This window comes from Pristiophorus japonicus, chromosome 2 (genome assembly GCF_044704955.1).
Source record: "Pristiophorus japonicus isolate sPriJap1 chromosome 2, sPriJap1.hap1, whole genome shotgun sequence".
NCBI classification, from domain to species: Eukaryota; Metazoa; Chordata; class Chondrichthyes; family Pristiophoridae; genus Pristiophorus; species Pristiophorus japonicus.
The window spans coordinates 244,106,076-244,123,215 of NC_091978.1; positions in this window are offsets into that span (position 1 = coordinate 244,106,076).

Genomic DNA, 17,140 nt, shown 5'->3' on the forward strand with positions numbered 1-17,140 from the left:
GTGCTGGGGCCCCAGCTGTTTACACTGTAATTAATGATTTAGATGAGGGGATTAAATGTAGTATCTCCAAATTTGCGGATGACACTAAGTTGGGTGGCAGTGTGAGCTGCGAGGAGGATGCTGTGAGGCTGCAGAGCGACTTGGATAGGTTAGGTGAGTGGGCAAATGCATGGCAGATGAAGTATAATGTGGATAAATGTGAGGTTATCCACTTTGGTGGTAAAAACAGAGAGACAGACTATTATCTGAATGGTGACAGATTAGGAAAAGGGGAGGTGCAAAGAGACCTGGGTGTCATGGTACATCAGTCATTGAAGGTTGGCATGCAGGTGCAGCAGGCGGTTAAGAAAGCAAATGGCATGTTGGCCTTCATAGCAAGGGGATTTGAGTACAGGGGCAGGGAGGTGTTGCTACAGTTGTACAGGGCATTGGTGAGGCCACACCTGGAGTATTGTGTACAGTTTTGGTCTCCTAACCTGAGGAAGGACATTCTTGCTATTGAGGGAGTGCAGCGAAGGTTCACCAGACTGATTCCCGGGATGGCGGGACTGACCTATCAAGAAAGACTGGATCAACTGGGCTTGTATTCACTGGAGTTCAGAAGAATGAGAGGGGACCTCATAGAAACATATAAAATTCTGACGGGGTTAGACAGGTTAGATGCAGGAAGAATGTTCCCAATGTTGGGGAAGTCCAGAACCAGGGGTCACAGTCTAAGGATAAGGGGTAAGCCATTTAGGACCGAGATGCGGAGGAACTTCTTCACCCAGAGAGTGGTGAACCTGTGGAATTCTCTACCACAGAAAGTTGTTGAGGCCAATTCACTAAATATATTCAAAAAGGAGTTAGATGAGGTCCTTACTGCTAGGGGGATCAAGGGGTATGGCGAGAAAGCAGGAATGGGGTACTGAAGTGAATGTTCAGCCATGAACTCATTGAATGGCGGTGCAGGCTAGAAGGGCCGAATGGCCTACTCCTGCACCTATTTTCTATGTTTCTATGTTTCTATGTTTCTATGTTTCTATGTTTCTATGTTTCTATCTATATCTCCAATTTGATACTTTTGCAGTTTTTACTTCATTTAAGCAACTGATTTTAAATATTTTGGACATATTGCACAATTCAAATTGCATATTTATTTGCTTAAATCTGGTACAATTAGTGAAACTATTTTCAAAGATAAAGCACTGGATCATTAAGTACCAGCTAGTCAAGCTCCTTGTGTAAGTTCTTGATAGTCCATGCAGGAGCTCAATTCTAATCAGCATGTAAGTAAAATAATTAGCCACATCTCATTAAATCATGCACAGTACAGTAAATTCTTTTGCTCACTCTGCATTTCAGTAGACAACTTGCACAGCTGCACAAAAACCAAATATTGACATTGGTGAAGGCACACTGGTATAGCTGCTGTGCCATGATTAGCACGTAACCTTTGGTGAAGCAGCTATATGGCCAGTCACTGTAGCACTGACTGAATAAAATAAAAACAAAAGCAAAAAACAGTTTATTCAAAAAGGACCTGAAGCAAAATCCTTTGTTCAAGGAATCAAGCAACATTGAAAGGCTGACCTTTATCATTTTGGGGAAAGGAATGAGCCCAGAGGAGTTGCTGATCATTTTCATCATGAGGGAATCACATGGAAGAGAAGCAATGATAACTTTGCAGCACAATAATATTTTCTGATCGAAGTAATGCACAGCACTACCAAACACTCTAGAATTAAAGGGAATATTTTCCACTTTGTAGTCCCAGCATGCGCTCGGAACACATATTTGGATATTATGCTCCTCCCGCCCAATGATATTCCGTCCATTAGCATTACTGGTGGAAAACCGTGGGTGGGGCAGTCATACTTTCCTACCATGTGCTCCTGGCATGTGCTGGAAGTGCTAAAGCAGATTCCTTTAATTCCTTTGTGCACTCTCTTTGTTGTACTAGCTAATACGTTAACTTGCTGTCTGTGCTATGATAATGCAGCTGGTTATTTTAAATGGATTTATTATTGTGGTAAGATATCAGAAGCATGAATTTAATGAAAATGCAGTAACTAGTGTACTAAAAATATGTTCACAAACCCTGTTCTAAATCTTTTCAGGTGAAATTTCAGGAAAGACAATGGGGACGATTTTCACATTTGTCCATATCGGGGAATGGGGTGGGGGAGGTGTGGCAGTGGGTGTAGCAATCGTACTGCCCACCCGATTTCAGTAGCCTGAAGCCTGAACCATTTTGAATTTGGGCCTGATTTGCATTGGGTCATCCAGCTGCCAAGCACTCTGAGTGGTGATAGATAGCTCATCAATTTGGAGGGTGGGCATTCCGACGACTACATAATCGAACTGTGCTGGAAGAAAACTGCAAAAGGAGGGGGAAAGCATTCCATGGGGCCCACTGAGTGGGTCACAGTTTTTTGTTTTTTTGGGGGGCCAAAAGGAGCATTCCTTCTCCTCCTGGCCCAATAAAAAGCAATTTTTTTTGAGTGTTTTGCAAGTGGCTTTTACCATTTAAGGAATGCACTCTCCACATGTTGGTACTAAAATTTGCAAACAGGGTTCTCTAATTACATAGTCAAATTTTGGGTGGGCATGGCTTGCCACCTATTTGAGGGCACGCTTATTTTTTTTTAAATTCAACTACCAGCCGCACTGTAACCTAATGTAAATGGGACAGGTGGCAGTTGAAAATCATGCCACCCCCGCTTGCCACTTTAACATCATTTTATCCTATTTTGAAGGAAGGAAGGTTCCTTAATCAAATCAAACCTGTAGCTGTTTGTTTGTGTTAATTTGACCATTATAAAAACTTAAAAACGATAGTATAAATGTGGGGGTGGAATCGGAGTCCAAAATTGTAATATATTGGAATCTTTATTCACAGTTTGATTGAACGTTAGATTCATAAACTGAAAAGCCAAATGTGAATTGACCGTGATTGCACAAAGTTTACAGCACATATGGGATTATTTCCAGCATACATACTCAGGATCACAATCACACTTGCATGCACTTTTGACATCTGCACATGTTGCTGTCATTTGAGATGAATGAAGTGAATTGCATGATATTTGCGATTGACGCAGCTGTCGGGCTGAATGCTTGAGTGGCTGCTATTCAACTGCACGTGTGGTTTCAGATACAGATCTTTGAATTAAAAGTTAAATCTTAACTTACACTCAGATTCCTTGACAATGCAAATGGCTTGATATGCAGCTTCAGGTCTGATCTGTTGCAATAGCTATTGTCTTTGGCCTATGTAATGTATTTGCTTCATGGGTTCTTTGCTTAAGAATTCATAGCAACACATTGTTACTAAAAACGAGTTGGTTTATTAACAAAGGTTTAACAATCAGGCTACACATTACCAGTTCATCCACTAGGCTCACAACTGCATGACCCAGACCCAACTGACTGGGGTTTTATTGAGTCTTAAAGATCACGTGACTAAACCACTCAGTGCAACAGCACTACAACTATTTTGATAGAACGTTAATTCAAGTGCCCCCTTTTGTAAGGGCACAAAAAAACAAATTAACTAAATTAACTAACAAACCTTAAAGGGAACCTTGACCAATCAAATTAAATTAAAAATGTTTTCCCTGTTGAAATAATGCACACCAGTCCCTCCAGTGCCCACCTCCCGCGGAAGGCCGCGAGCGTTCCGGTGGACACCACGTGATCCATCTCCAGGGATACCTTGGCGCTATAGTCTGGCCCGTGGTCATGGTGGATCATGTGGCCCAGCACGGTGCCAAGGTGAGTAGACATGGCCCTGGCAAAAATGTTGTAATCCCTGCTGAGGAGCGAGACCGTGCGCCAGTTTTTAAGTAGGCAGCGATCACCCTTCTTAGGCAGCAGGATGATGATTGCCCTGTGCCAAGTGAGGGGCATCTCCCCGGTCACCAGAATTTCCTCCAGGACTCACACGTAATTGCCCCCCCAGGATGTCCCAGAATGCCTTGTGGAACTCTACGGTCAGCCCGTTCAGCCCCAAGGACTTTCCTCGAGAGCACCGGTCAGCCCTGCCAGACTTGGAGCATCCAGATTTCGGCACCCTCCGGGCTGACCTTCAGCAGGTCCTCCCACAAAACTCTGCGCACTTCCTCACTGGACCAATCTGGAGCGAACAGAGCCTCGTAATATGCTCCGGCTCTGGCACTGATGCCCTCTGGATCTGAGATCAGAGCTCTGTTGTCAGCCAGCAGCATCAAGAGCTGCTTACGGACCCCATCTTTTTTCCAGTGAGTAGAAGAAGGGGGATTGCAGTCCAGGTCCTGGAGGAACCGGATCTGCGGCCTCACCTATGCGCCTCGGGACCCGATGAACTGCAGGTCCTTCAGTGCGCCCTTCTTCTCTTCGATTTGACCGAGACGGGATTCCAGGTCGATCACCTCCTTCTCCAGGCACTCAACCTTGGCCTCCCGCCTCTTGGTCAACCCCTTCGCATACTCTTGACAGAAGAGATGGATGTGAGCCTTGCCCACGTCCCACCATAGCCTCAAGGAGAGGAAGACCCCTGCTTCCTTCTCTAGTCGGCCCAGAACTGACGGAATGAATCCCGGAACTGCTTGTCCTCCAGCAGCAGGTTGTTAAAATGCCAGTACGTGGATGCCACCCACGCTCGGAGTGGAGGAAGCTCCACCTACACCAGGTGATGTGCACGGCACCGGCCACATGGAAGCCGCTGGAACGCAAGAGACGTACGCCCCGGGAAATGTACAGGCGGTCAATTATAGACCTTCCTCTTCCAGGCCTCACTCAAGTAAAGGCGCTGGAGTTGGGATGGAGATTTTGCCAGATATCCACCAAGTCGAAGGACTCGAGCAGATCCCTCAACTTCCCCAATGCCGCCAAGCTCTGCAGGGCACCGGAGCGGTCACTCGCCTCGAGGGTGCAGTTAAAATCCCCCCGAGAGGACATTGCAGTCACTGATGGAACCTTAAAGAGGGATCACTTCTTCAAAGAAGCGCACTTACTGCGGGCTGGTCTGGGGGGCGTATACGTTCACGAGATGGAGTGGCACGTCCCCCAGGTGAACCGTGACATGGAGCAAGTGGCCTGGCACAGGCTCCTTGACCCACAAGATCTCCGGCTAAAATTGTGGGGCCAGCAGGATAGCCACCCCACAAGAAGTGGCAGTGACGTGGCTCATGCGGACCTTCCTTGCCATTCCAGGAGCTACGTGATCTCATCTCCTGGAACGATGTGGGTTTCTTGCAGGAAGCACACCGCATATTTCCCCTCCTTTAGGAGTGAAAAGTATTAAATCTGCGAAGTGCCTCTCCGGCGCCGTTGATAGAGGCTGGCTATGGTTATCTTCATGACAAGAGCGGAGTGCAACTGCTACTTGACCCTCCTGTGGGGAGGGAGCGGTGTCATGTAATGACATCCATTGCCTCAGAAGCCCAGTGAGGAATGTTTTGAGCTGGCACAGCTCACGACTGTCTTTTTGAGATAAAGCCCCATCCACGCCCATGATTTTGACGGCGGCGTGGGCAGACCTGATGAGCAACGCCGACTCAGACCATTTGTCTAGGGCCAGCTGGACTTTATTACCCACCCTTGGCATTCCGCCATAAATTCCCAGAGTTCCTCGACAGGAATGAGAAGGGTCTCAGCGGCGGGCATGAGGAGATCCACCGCTTCACTGGCGATAGATCTAAATCCTCTCCTGAGCCACCGCCAAGCTTCCATCCTCCTCCGGGAGATCGCTGCTAGCGGCCAATTCGTCGACCACACAGGGTATGGCGAACTGCCCGGCGCACCATCCGGCCCTACCTCTGTCATGATCCCACTCCCAGGATCAACGACAGAGAAGTCCTCCCTGGTCTCCTCCAGGGGTGCTGGGTCAGCAGGCAACAGCGGATGGGAGACCCCCCCCCCTCCACCCCAGGCACCAGGATGTATGGAGAAACTGGGGCAAAAACCAACTCCAGTTCCTCCAACACACCTGGCACCAATGTCACAGCGTAGATAGGGGCCCTCACCCTCCCGCCACCACCATCCGAACCAGCGGGTGGGGTTTCCTTATAAATCACCTCGACCAGGTCAAGCAGATCCTGGGAGATGTTAAGGTTTGACAGGGTGGGCTCGAACTCGGCCTCACCCGCCTCAGTCCCCAGGACACTCGACCCGACAATGACGAATTCTCCAAGCGGCTCCACGGCCCCCACAACGGGTGAGATCTCTTCCCCATCCCTGGGAGGCACAGGCTGGACAGCTGTGGCTGTCTCACCCTCTCGAGGGACAGGCGACTCTTGCCTACAGCGCGTGTTAGGACCAGTGGGGTGGGCACTCGGGACCCACGCCGGTCACCAGCTCCACTAACACTGAGGGACCTCGGTCTTCCTCCGCTTCCTTGGAGCGGTGCCTCCTTTTTTGTCCGGAGGGACACAAAGGCAGGGGACTTCCATGTCTGCCTCCGTCCCCTTCTTCTGATTGTTCTTTCTGTGCCCGAGCCCGATCCCGCGGGTGTGTTTGTAGTCGCGGGGTCAGGCACAAGGTGCTTCGCGCTCGCCGGTGATGTGTTGGGGCCGAGCGCAGTGATGGGGCTGTTTGGCCCAATGAGGGGACTCGCCTGCAGGCACTTCCTCTTGTTCTGCGACTTCCTTCTGCGATGACGCTCTCCCAACCACCCCCACCCCCCCCCCCGCCGGAGGCCATGATGGCATTGGCCCTCAATGTCGCCTGCACATCCTTGGCTCCCGACAGGCGGACATTAACGGTGAGGGGTGGGTGGGTCCGGGGGGAGGTTAGACGGTGATACCAGGCTCAGCTGCTTTGGTCATTTTAGCGGCCTTGGAGGTGGGGCAGATTTTGCAAATATGCCCCACCTCCTTAAAGGCGTGCCACCGCACACCGTCCAACGTCCAGAAGAAGCAGTAGGCTGTCCCCTCATGTACGATGCTGAAGGCACCTTCTATTACCTCCTCCCGCGCCAGCTGAACAAAAAGCTGGTGCTGGAAGGAGAACACATGACGGAGGCGAGCCTCCCTGAAGCCGAGCGGGATGGGGGTTATCCCAGACCTCACCAGGTGTAGGTGGGGGAGGAGGAGCTCACCAAGAACAAAGGGTGGGACGTTGGAAATAATGATCCTCTGTGCGGTGGCCTCGAGGAGATCCACCGGCAGGAAGGTCCCACCCACCGTGAGTCTCTTTTTAAGGGCCAGGGACATCGTACGCTTTGACCCCAGGGAAAACACAGCCTTTCCGTATATTTTGGAGTCGGCGACAATGGCCGAGGGGCTGACAACCCCAGCTATTGCCTTCACGCACTGCTCTATCATCCTATTGGGGTGAGCATAGCTCTTGACCCCATGCATTTTTGTTATAAGTTTAAAGATGACGGGGCAGCATGATCAGTAGGTGCCACCATGGCTGTGGCTGCCACGCATGCATAGATCTGTGCTGGCCCTACCATCAGCAAAGATAGACTCGTCATAGCAGGGTCCCTTTAAGGGCTACATTCACCCCAAGTTTCAAGCTTGAAGGTCTTAATTGGCCTCATTGTCGGAGTAGAGGGAGCTCTTAATTGAGGTATACCTCTCCCCTGAGTTTGAACAATGGAAAGGGGCTGTCATGTGTGTATGCTTGGGGTTACTAGCCACCAGGTGGCGCCACTGTCGGAGGTCATTGGGCTGTACGCACGTGTGTGCGGCCCAGGTATAAAATGCAAGTCATCATGTAATGTAATCACTTTGGGTCTTAATAAAGCAGAGCCAGGTTTGTACCTGTGTTAGTTTACAGTATTCAGTCTATCGAGTTATTACATACATAACATTTGGCGATAAGGTAACTTAAGAATCTTCGCATGCAAAAATGAGCACAATTGGAATTCTGGAGAGATTCATGCAGGGACAAGACTGGGCAGATTTTATAGCTCGCCTGGACCAGTACTTAGTGGCCAACAAAATGGAGGAACCCACTGACGAGTTAGGTGCAAGGCGGTCTTCCTCACGGTGTGCGGTCCGAAAATCTTATGGACTCATAAAGAATCTTCTCTCACCTGCAAGTCCAATGGACAAGGACTATGAGGAATTGTCTGCTCTGGTACATGACTATCTCAAACCAGAATAAGGCATCATCATCTCACGATATCGATTCTACACGCACGTTCGTTCTGAGGGCCAGGATGTGTCGGAATTCGTTGCTGACCTAAGACGTCTAGCTGGACCGTGTAAGTTCGAAAGGTGTTAGGAGACATGCTGCGGGACGTCTTTGTAATCGGCATCAAACACGATGTGATCCTGCGTAAGCTACTGGCGACGGAGATGCTGGATTTGAGCAAGGCCATCACGATTGCCCAGGCTTGCACGACGACGGACAAAAACCTAAAGCAGATATCATCAAAAAATTGGAACTCAGCAAGTACTGTAAACAAGATTGTATCGTCGTTTGGTAGAGCTGCATATGGCAGGGTCTACTCGACTGCGTATGCGAAACCTATAGCTTCCCCAAAGTCCGCCAACGGGAATGAATCCGATTTCACCGTGTTGGCATTTTGGGGGCAATCATCGGCCTCATCAGTGTTGATTTAACCAGTACATTTGTAGAGACTGTTCAAGAGTGGGGCATATCCAGCACATGTGTCCGCAACTGAGCAAGCGTGCTGCGACACACTACATGGAGGATGATGACCAGTGTAGCGCGGATCTGGATATGCAATCCAAGATACCAGCGGAGGAAGTGTATGGACGGTATTCATTGCTAACAAAGAGCCAACCGATAATGATGAATGTGAAACTTAACGATGTGCCGGTACCGATGGAATTGAACACGGGTGTGAGTCAATCAATAATGAGCCAGAGGACATTCAACAAGCTGTGGGATACTAAGGCTGTGAGGCTTAAGCTGAATCCAGTCAATGCCAAGTTGCGTATGTACACTAAAGAACTCTTAATGGTGATTGGCAGTGCAGCAGTCAAGGTGTCGTATGGTGATGCGGTTCATGATTTATCATTACGGATTGTTCCAGGCAATGGTCCAATGCTGTTCGGCAGGAATTGGCTCGAAAAAATCAAATGGAATTGGAATGATATCAAAGCGCTGTCATCGGAGGATATACTCCATGTGCTCAAGTGCTGAGCAAGTTCCTCTCGCTGTTTGAACCAGGCATCAGCAAATTCACGGTAGCCAAGATGCAGATCCACATGGACTTGGATGCAAGACCCGTCCATCATAAAGCTCGGGCGGTTCCATTCATGATGAGGGAGAAGGTCAAAATTGACTGGACAGACTCCAGTGTGAAAGGGTCATAACACTGGTCGAATTTAACGAATGGGCCAGCCCCATTGTTCCTGCGTTGAAGAGCGATGGCACTGTCAGGTTTTGTGGAGACTGCAAGGTTACGATCAACCGAGTTTCAAAACAGGATCAATACTCATTACCGAAGGCTGATGGCCTGTTTTCAATGTCAGCTGGGGGGAAGTCATTCACTAAACTGGATCTGACATCGGCCTGCATGACACAGGAGCCGGTTGAGACATCGAAGAAACTTACGTGCATCAACACTCATGGGGTATGAAGAGAAAGCAGTAATGGGGTCCTGAAGTGCATGATCAGCCATGATCATATTGAATGGTGGTGCAGGTTCAAAGGGCCGAATGGCCTACTCCTGCACCTATTTTCTATGTTTCTATGTTTCTAATGGACTGTTTATCTCCAAAAGGTGTCCTTTCGGAATTCGCTCGGCTACAGCTATATTTCAGAGGAAAATGGAGAGTCTACTGATGTCCATCCCTAGAACTGTCATGTTCCAAGATGACATACTGGTCACAGGTCGTGACGCCGCCGAACATCTGAACAAGCTGGAAGAGGTTCTACATTGTCTGGACAAAGTGGGACTCAGACTGAAATGTTCAAAGTGTGTCTTCATAGCACCGGAAGTCGAATTCCTGGGGAGGAAAATTGCTGTTGATGGCATCAGCCCAACGGACTCGAAAACCAAGGCCATCAAAATGCACCCAAGCCTCAGAACGTGATGGAGCTGCGTTCATTCCTTGGTCTACTCAACTACTTCCTACCTAGATTGAGCACTTCATTAGAGCCTCTGCACATGCTGCTAAGAAAAGGCGACAAATGGTTTGGGGTGCATCTCAAGATAGAGCTTTTAAGAAAGCTGCTAATCTGCTTCGCTCGAACAAGCTGCTGGTACATTATGATCCGTGTAAGCATCTAGTATTAGCCTGTGATGCTTCATCATATGGAGCTGGTTGCGTGCTCCAACTTGCTAATGAGTCGGTTAAACTACAGCCTGTTGCGTATGCTTCTAAAAGTTTGTCAAAGGCGGAAAGAGCCTACAGCATGGTAGAAAAAGAAGTATCAGCCTGAGTGTATGGGGTTAAAAAGATGCATCAGTACCTGTTTTGTCTTCGGTTTGAACTGGAAACTGATCACAAGCCACTCATTTAATTGTTTTCAGAAAACAAAGGTATCAATATTAATGCATTGTCCCGCATCCAGAGGTGGGCGCTGACATTATCTGTCTATGATTATGTAATTCGCCATAGACCTGGCACCAAGAATTGTGCCAATGCACTGAGCCGTCTGCCTTTGCCCACACCGGAGGTGGAGACGTCACAACCTGCAGACCTACTGTTTGTTATGGATGCTTTTGAAAGTGAAGGAACCCCTGTCACAGCTCTACAAGTTAAGACCTGGACCAGCCAGGACCCGATAGTATCGATTGTGAAACGTTATGTCCGTAGTGGCGATTGGTCTGCCATACCCAAGCAATGAGACCAAACCTTACAACCGTCGCAAAGACGAACTATCCGTTCAGTCAGATTGCTTACTGTGGGGTAATTGTGTTATTATGCCTAAGAAAGGCAGAGAGAAATTTGTGCATGATCTACATAGCACTGATACCGGATTGTCATGATGAAAGCCATTGCCAGGTCTCATGTATGGTGGCCCGGAATTGACTCTGATCTGGAATCATGTGTGCATCAGTGCAGCACTTGCATGCAACTAAGTAAAGCACCAGCGGAATCGCCGCTGAGTCTGTGGTCGTGGCCATCTAAACCATGGTCCAGGATCCACATCGAAGGTCCCTTCCTGGGAAAGACGTTCTTAGTTGTGGTGGATGCATATTCCAAGTGGATAAAGTGTATAATCATGTCATCAAGTACATCCACAGCTACCATTGAGAGCCTTCGTGTCATGTTTGCCACTCATGGTCTACCCGATATCGTTGTAAGCAACAATGACCTTGCTTCACTAGTGTGGAGTTTCAAGAGTTCATGAAACTCAATAGTATCAATCATGTAAGGTCAGCACCATTCAAACCCGCATCTAATGGTCAAGCAGAGTGTGCTGTCCAAACATCAAGCAGAGTATGAAACGTGTAACTCAGGGTTCACTACAGACTCGCTTGTCATGCATATTGCTTAGTTACAGGACAAGACCGGGGTCTCCCCTGCTGAACTATTGATGAAGAGAGGTCTCAAGACCAAATTCTCTCTTGTCCACCCTGACTTGAATGATCATGTTGAATACAGAAGTCAAAAGTCAGCAGTGGTATCATGATCACGCTGCTCTGTCACATGACATTTCTGTTAACGACCCTGTGTATGTACTAAATTATGGTCAAGGTCCCAAGTGGATCGCCAGTACTGTTATGGCCAAGGAGGGTAACAGAGTGTTTATCGTCAAGCTCAAGAATGAGCAAACATGCAGGAAACATGTTGATTAGATAAAGCTGCGACACACGGATGAACCCGAAAAGTCTGAGGAAGACACAATCAGTGACCAACCATCCTACCCTCGGTCATCAGAGGACTCCGCTGTCATCAATGAATCTGGACTTTCAATCCCTGACATAGTCATTGCCACTCCCAGCAGATCGGCTACCCAGTCCCCCGGTCATAACAGACTCAGAACGCTCGCCCAAGGCTGGAGTTGAACTGAGATGATCAACTCAGGAGTGGAAAGCCCTGGACCATCTCAATTTGTAAAAAGACTGTCATTAATATCTTAAAGGGGGATATTGTCATGTATGTATGCTTGGCGTTACTAGCCACCAGGTGGCGCAACTGTCGGAGATCATTGGGCTGTACGCACGTGTGTGTGGCCCAGGTATAAAAGACAAGCCATTATGTAATATAATCACTTTGGGCCCTAATAAAGCAGAGCCAGGTTTGTACCTGTGTTAGTTTACAGTATTCAGTCTATCGAGTTATTACATACATAATAGGGCCTTTTCCATCTGCTCAGTAATTGTAATTTGTTAATTAATTAGTTAAGAGAAGAGAGAGAGACAGAGACACAGAGGGAGACAGAGACAGAGACAGAGACAATGGGGAAGGGGTATATTTAGTGGTGTGTGGGGCCTAGTTATCCACAAGAAACCCACAATTACACACATCCCCCATGATGTTCTGGCCATCTTGTTGATCTTCTTTCCTCCCCCCAACCTACAAATTAAAGTCTTTTCCCACCAAAACACCCATCTGTAGATCTTTAGGAATAGCTCTCCCTCCTTCCACACAGATGACTCATTTTTCAGCTATGATAGCTTCTCCTTCCCCTCTCTCAACCTCTGCAGCAGCAGTAATGGCAGCTCTTCCTCTCCTCTTCGCTCCAGGCTGCTCTGTTGGTGTGATGTTAGCAGGCTTCTTCCTCCTCTCAGAGACTCACTCTCTCTCTCTCTCTGGTTGTTGTAGCAAAGCAGCTGCTCTTCTCTTCCTCCTCCACCCACAGTAGCAAGCATTCATCCACTAGGCAAGCAACTGCATACCTCTCATGGATGACCAAGACCCAACTGACTGGGGTTTTATTGAGTCTTGTGAACATCACATGACTGGCTGAGTCACTCACAATGCAACAGCATTACAACTATTTTAAGAAGAACTTTAAATCAAGTACCCCCTTTAGGTGAGGGCACTAGAACCCACAAATTTAAAAATTAATTGAGAACTTTGCCAAATTAAGTTAAAATTCTATTCCGGGTGTGATGATGCACTCCAGTCCCTCCAGTGCCCACCTCCCATGGAAGGACACCGCATGCTCCATCTCCAGGGACACCCTGGCCCGGATGTAACCACGGAAGAGAGGCAGGCAGTCGGGTTGAACGACCCCCTTGACCATCCGCTGCCTAGACCGGTTCATGGCCACCTTGGCCATACCCAGGAGCAGTCCTACGAGGAGGCCTTCCGACCTGCCCGCTCCCCTCTGCACAGGGTGCCCAAAGGTCAGAAGTGTAAGACTGAAGTGCAACCAGAATTTGAGGAGCAGCCCCTTCAAATATTGGAAGAGGGGCTGCAACCTCACACATTCAATAAAAACGTGGAACACAGACTCTTCCAGACCGCAGAAATTGCAGGCGGCCTGGGAGCTCATGAACCGACTTAAAAACTTATTGCACGGGACTGCTCCGTGCACCACCCTCCAGGCCAAGTCCCCAATAAATAGAGGGAGGATTCCCGTGTCGAGTGCACTCCATTGGAGATTTCCGCCTCCTCCGACTGCAAGGTGGTGCTCCATGGCGTGTCCGGACAGATGAGGATGGCAATGTGGAGAGTGTGCAGGAGCAGCCTGTACAGGAATCTCTTCCGTGCAGAACTGAAAGGCACGGAGGGGATTTCCCCGAGGCGGCTTAAGTTGTGAGGCGTTGGCTCCCGAGGGAGGTTTCAGGGCTTGGGGAACAGCATGACAACTCTTTTGTTGAGAAAAAACAAACATTAAATCAGGTGCCCCCTGATTAAAGGAGGGGGGACACTCCAAACAGTTTTCAAGCGCCCTCTTTTGGTTTTTTTGGGGGTTTTTTTGGGGGGGGGTTTGTCTTTTTTTTGTGTTTTTTTTTGAGCACTTAAACCACAAATTATACAAGTGCCCCCTGGCTAAAAGGGGAGGGGGGCACTAAAGCCCGGCACAGTAAACAAATTAAACTTTTAAACATATAAAATCAAATTAAAATTTGGGTAATGATGCACTCCAGTCTCTCCGGTGCCCACCTCTCGTGGAAGGCTACAAGCTTACCGGTGGACACCGCGTGCTCCATCTCCAGGGACACTCTGGCTTGGATGTAACTGCGGAAGAGAGGCATGCAGTCGGGCTGAACGACCCCCTCAACCACCCGCTGCCTGGACCGGCTGATGGCGCCCTTGGCCGTGCCCAGGAGTAGTCCTACGAGGAGGCCCTCGGACCTACCTGCTCCCCTCCGCACAGGGTGCCCAAAGATCAGGAGTGTGGGACTGAAGTGCAACCAGAATTTGAGGAGCAGCCCCTTTAAATAATGGAACAGGGGCTGCAACTTCGCACATTCGATAAAAACATGAACACGGACTCTTCCAGACCGCAGAAATTGCAGGCGGCCTGGGAGCCCATGAACCGACTTCAAAATTTGTTGCACGGGACTGCTCTATGTACCACCCTCCAGGCCAAGTCCCCAATAAATAGTGGGAGGACTCCGGTGTAGAGTGCATCGGGGACCCCCGCCTCCTCCAGATGGCAAGATGATGCGCCATGGCGTGTCCGGACGGCAGACGAGGATGGCAACGTGGAGAATGTGCAGGAGCAGCCAGTACAGGAATCCTTTCCGTGCAGAACTGAAAGGCACAGAGGGGATTTCCCCGAGGAAGTTCAAATTGTGAGGCGTCGGCTCCCGAGGGAGGTTTCAGGGCTTGGGGAACAGCACTACAAACCTGTGACCATCCTCATGGGTGCATACAGTACAGCCTAGAAATTTGTGGCTGCCACAAAAGCTGCCAGTGCCCGCACAGCTGGGTGTTAACGGCTGCTGAAATGGTTGTCCAGGCAGGACCTAAAAATTGACACTGGGGACTAATTAACATTGGCTCAGTGATTAACTCACCGTCAAATGCCGTCCTGGTGGCATTGGTCCTGGCAGGAGGCTCCAATGCAGCGTGGCCCAACCGTTATTTCATCGAGCGAGGCTGTGATTTCAGAAAGCATGGTCCTTTTCTTAAATGGGCAATGCCTTCTTAAATGCATAAAATAAAAGTGATGTAAAAATATGAATTTTTTTATCCCTTACAGCCTTCTGAAAAAAAATTAACATTAAAAAAAATTCCAAATGGGAGTCTTCAGCTCTTAAAGCTGAATTCTCTCCTGCACCTAAAAAATGGGGAAAAATGCTTCAGCAATAACACAAATGGCTCAGCAAGCCAGGGAAGGGGCATCCAGGGTCTCTCACACAGCACTCCAGCTTTGTGCAGAGGGTCAATGCTGCAAGAGAGGTCCTCTACCCACAGGGGCCAGGAAGCCCTCCAGAAAGGAGGATGTGGGACCACATCATCGAGGACGTCTCTGCCAGCAGTGTCACCCTCATGACCTGGCTCCAGTGCCTAAAGAAGCTTCATGACCTCAGACCAATGGTTAAGCTCAGTGAAAGCATCTTCAAAAGCCCTCTCCTACCAACTGGATCACTAGCCTCACACACTCCTCAATGCACAACCGCCCTCCCCCTACCCAATCACTCATCTACCAACAATTTGTACCAAACATGAAGCGCACCTCCCATTCCTAGCTTCACCTGAACCCCCTGGATGAGCCAGCACTGGCCATGAGGAGGGGGAGGTGGAGGTGGCACTGTCCTTGCAGAGGAGGAGGAGACGGCACTGGCAAGAAGGAAGAGGAGGGGGGAGAGCTAGGGGGGAGAGGGAGGACGGAAGAGGAGGAGGAGGAGGGGGAGAGCTAGGGGGCAGAGGGAGGACAGAGGAGGAGGAGGAGGGGGAAAGGAGGAGGGAGAGGGAGGAGGAGGAGGAACCAGTTCCTCAAGGCAGTAGCCTTACATCAGCCATGCTTCAGCCACTGGGGACAGAAGGATAGGCAAAGGCACACACAGGACATTCACTAACGGAATGCATAAGGGTGATGAGTTGATTTCTTGGCATCATATTGGATGGATAGCTGTATAAAGCTGCATTGGAAAGTTACCTTTATGGTAGCTTTTATTTCAGCATTGTGGCCAAGAGGGCACTGTACTGGTCAGTAACAGAGGGAAGGTAAGGTGTGGGACAAATGTTGACAGGGGAATTGTGGGTTGTGGTCACTGATACCACAGGTGGATGATTCCATTCTGGATATCCTGATCAGAAAGGGGCATTCTTTGTTGCATCCTTTTTTCAGCTTCCTCCTCTTCTGTGTCTTCCCCTTCTACATCTTCCTTTTCCCTCTGCGAACAGATGCTGTAAATCTGAAATAAAAGCACAAAATGCTAGTAATATTTGGCAGATCATGCAGCATCTCGACCTGAGACATGAATTCTCTCTCCACTGATGTTGCCTGACCTGCTGAATATTTGCAGCATTTTCTGTTCTCTCGAGGCCTTCCTTTATAAACCATCTAAGGCCTTGTTAGTGTCCAGCACACTCCCTGCACACTTTAAAAACTTTTAATATGTATTGTATCAAGCCACTACTTCAATATAATTAAAAAATCCAGTCCTAATGCTTAAATACAAACTTCTCTGAAAGATGTTTGTGTCTCTTTAAGAGGTGCTGACAGCATCTCTGTGAGTCTGCTGAATGCTGGATTTTCATGACGAGCTTAGGACCTAGCGCTGAACACAGTGCAAAGGTCGAAGTTCACCGAGGTGGCATTAAGTCGATGTTGCATGGCGTCTGACGTCATCATCTCTTAATTTACACTTCCACGGCCAGCACTGCTATCGGCAGTACTAAGGTCCTCACCAAAATGGCGGCCGCTGAGTCCCACACCAGTAAGGGCACTCGAGTGGCAGTTGACATTTTTTGACTGGATCGTGGTGAATACTCATGTCACTAAGTGGCCCAATTTCTAGGCCTTTGTACCTTTTTCGAATGGACTGAGATGATGCACAAATGGATCCAAACTAAGACTATTTAGAAAAATAAAATTAGATCTAAATTGTGACAGCAACAAAAAGAAAACAATAACTTATATCTATCTAGCACCTTAAATGTAGAAAATGCCACTAGACTCTTTAAAAATTGGGATTTAAAATTCTGAAAGGTCCAAACTGGAACAGTTTAGAAATAGAAACAATTCTGGAGGTCGTCCCTAACCAGACACCATTATCATTACTCTTCTGTTTGGTTGAAGCAAATGAAACATTTAATTATTAATGATAAACTTCAAAATGTATTATTGGTGAATAACTCATTCAGGAGATATTATAGTCATTTTGTTCATGACTAGA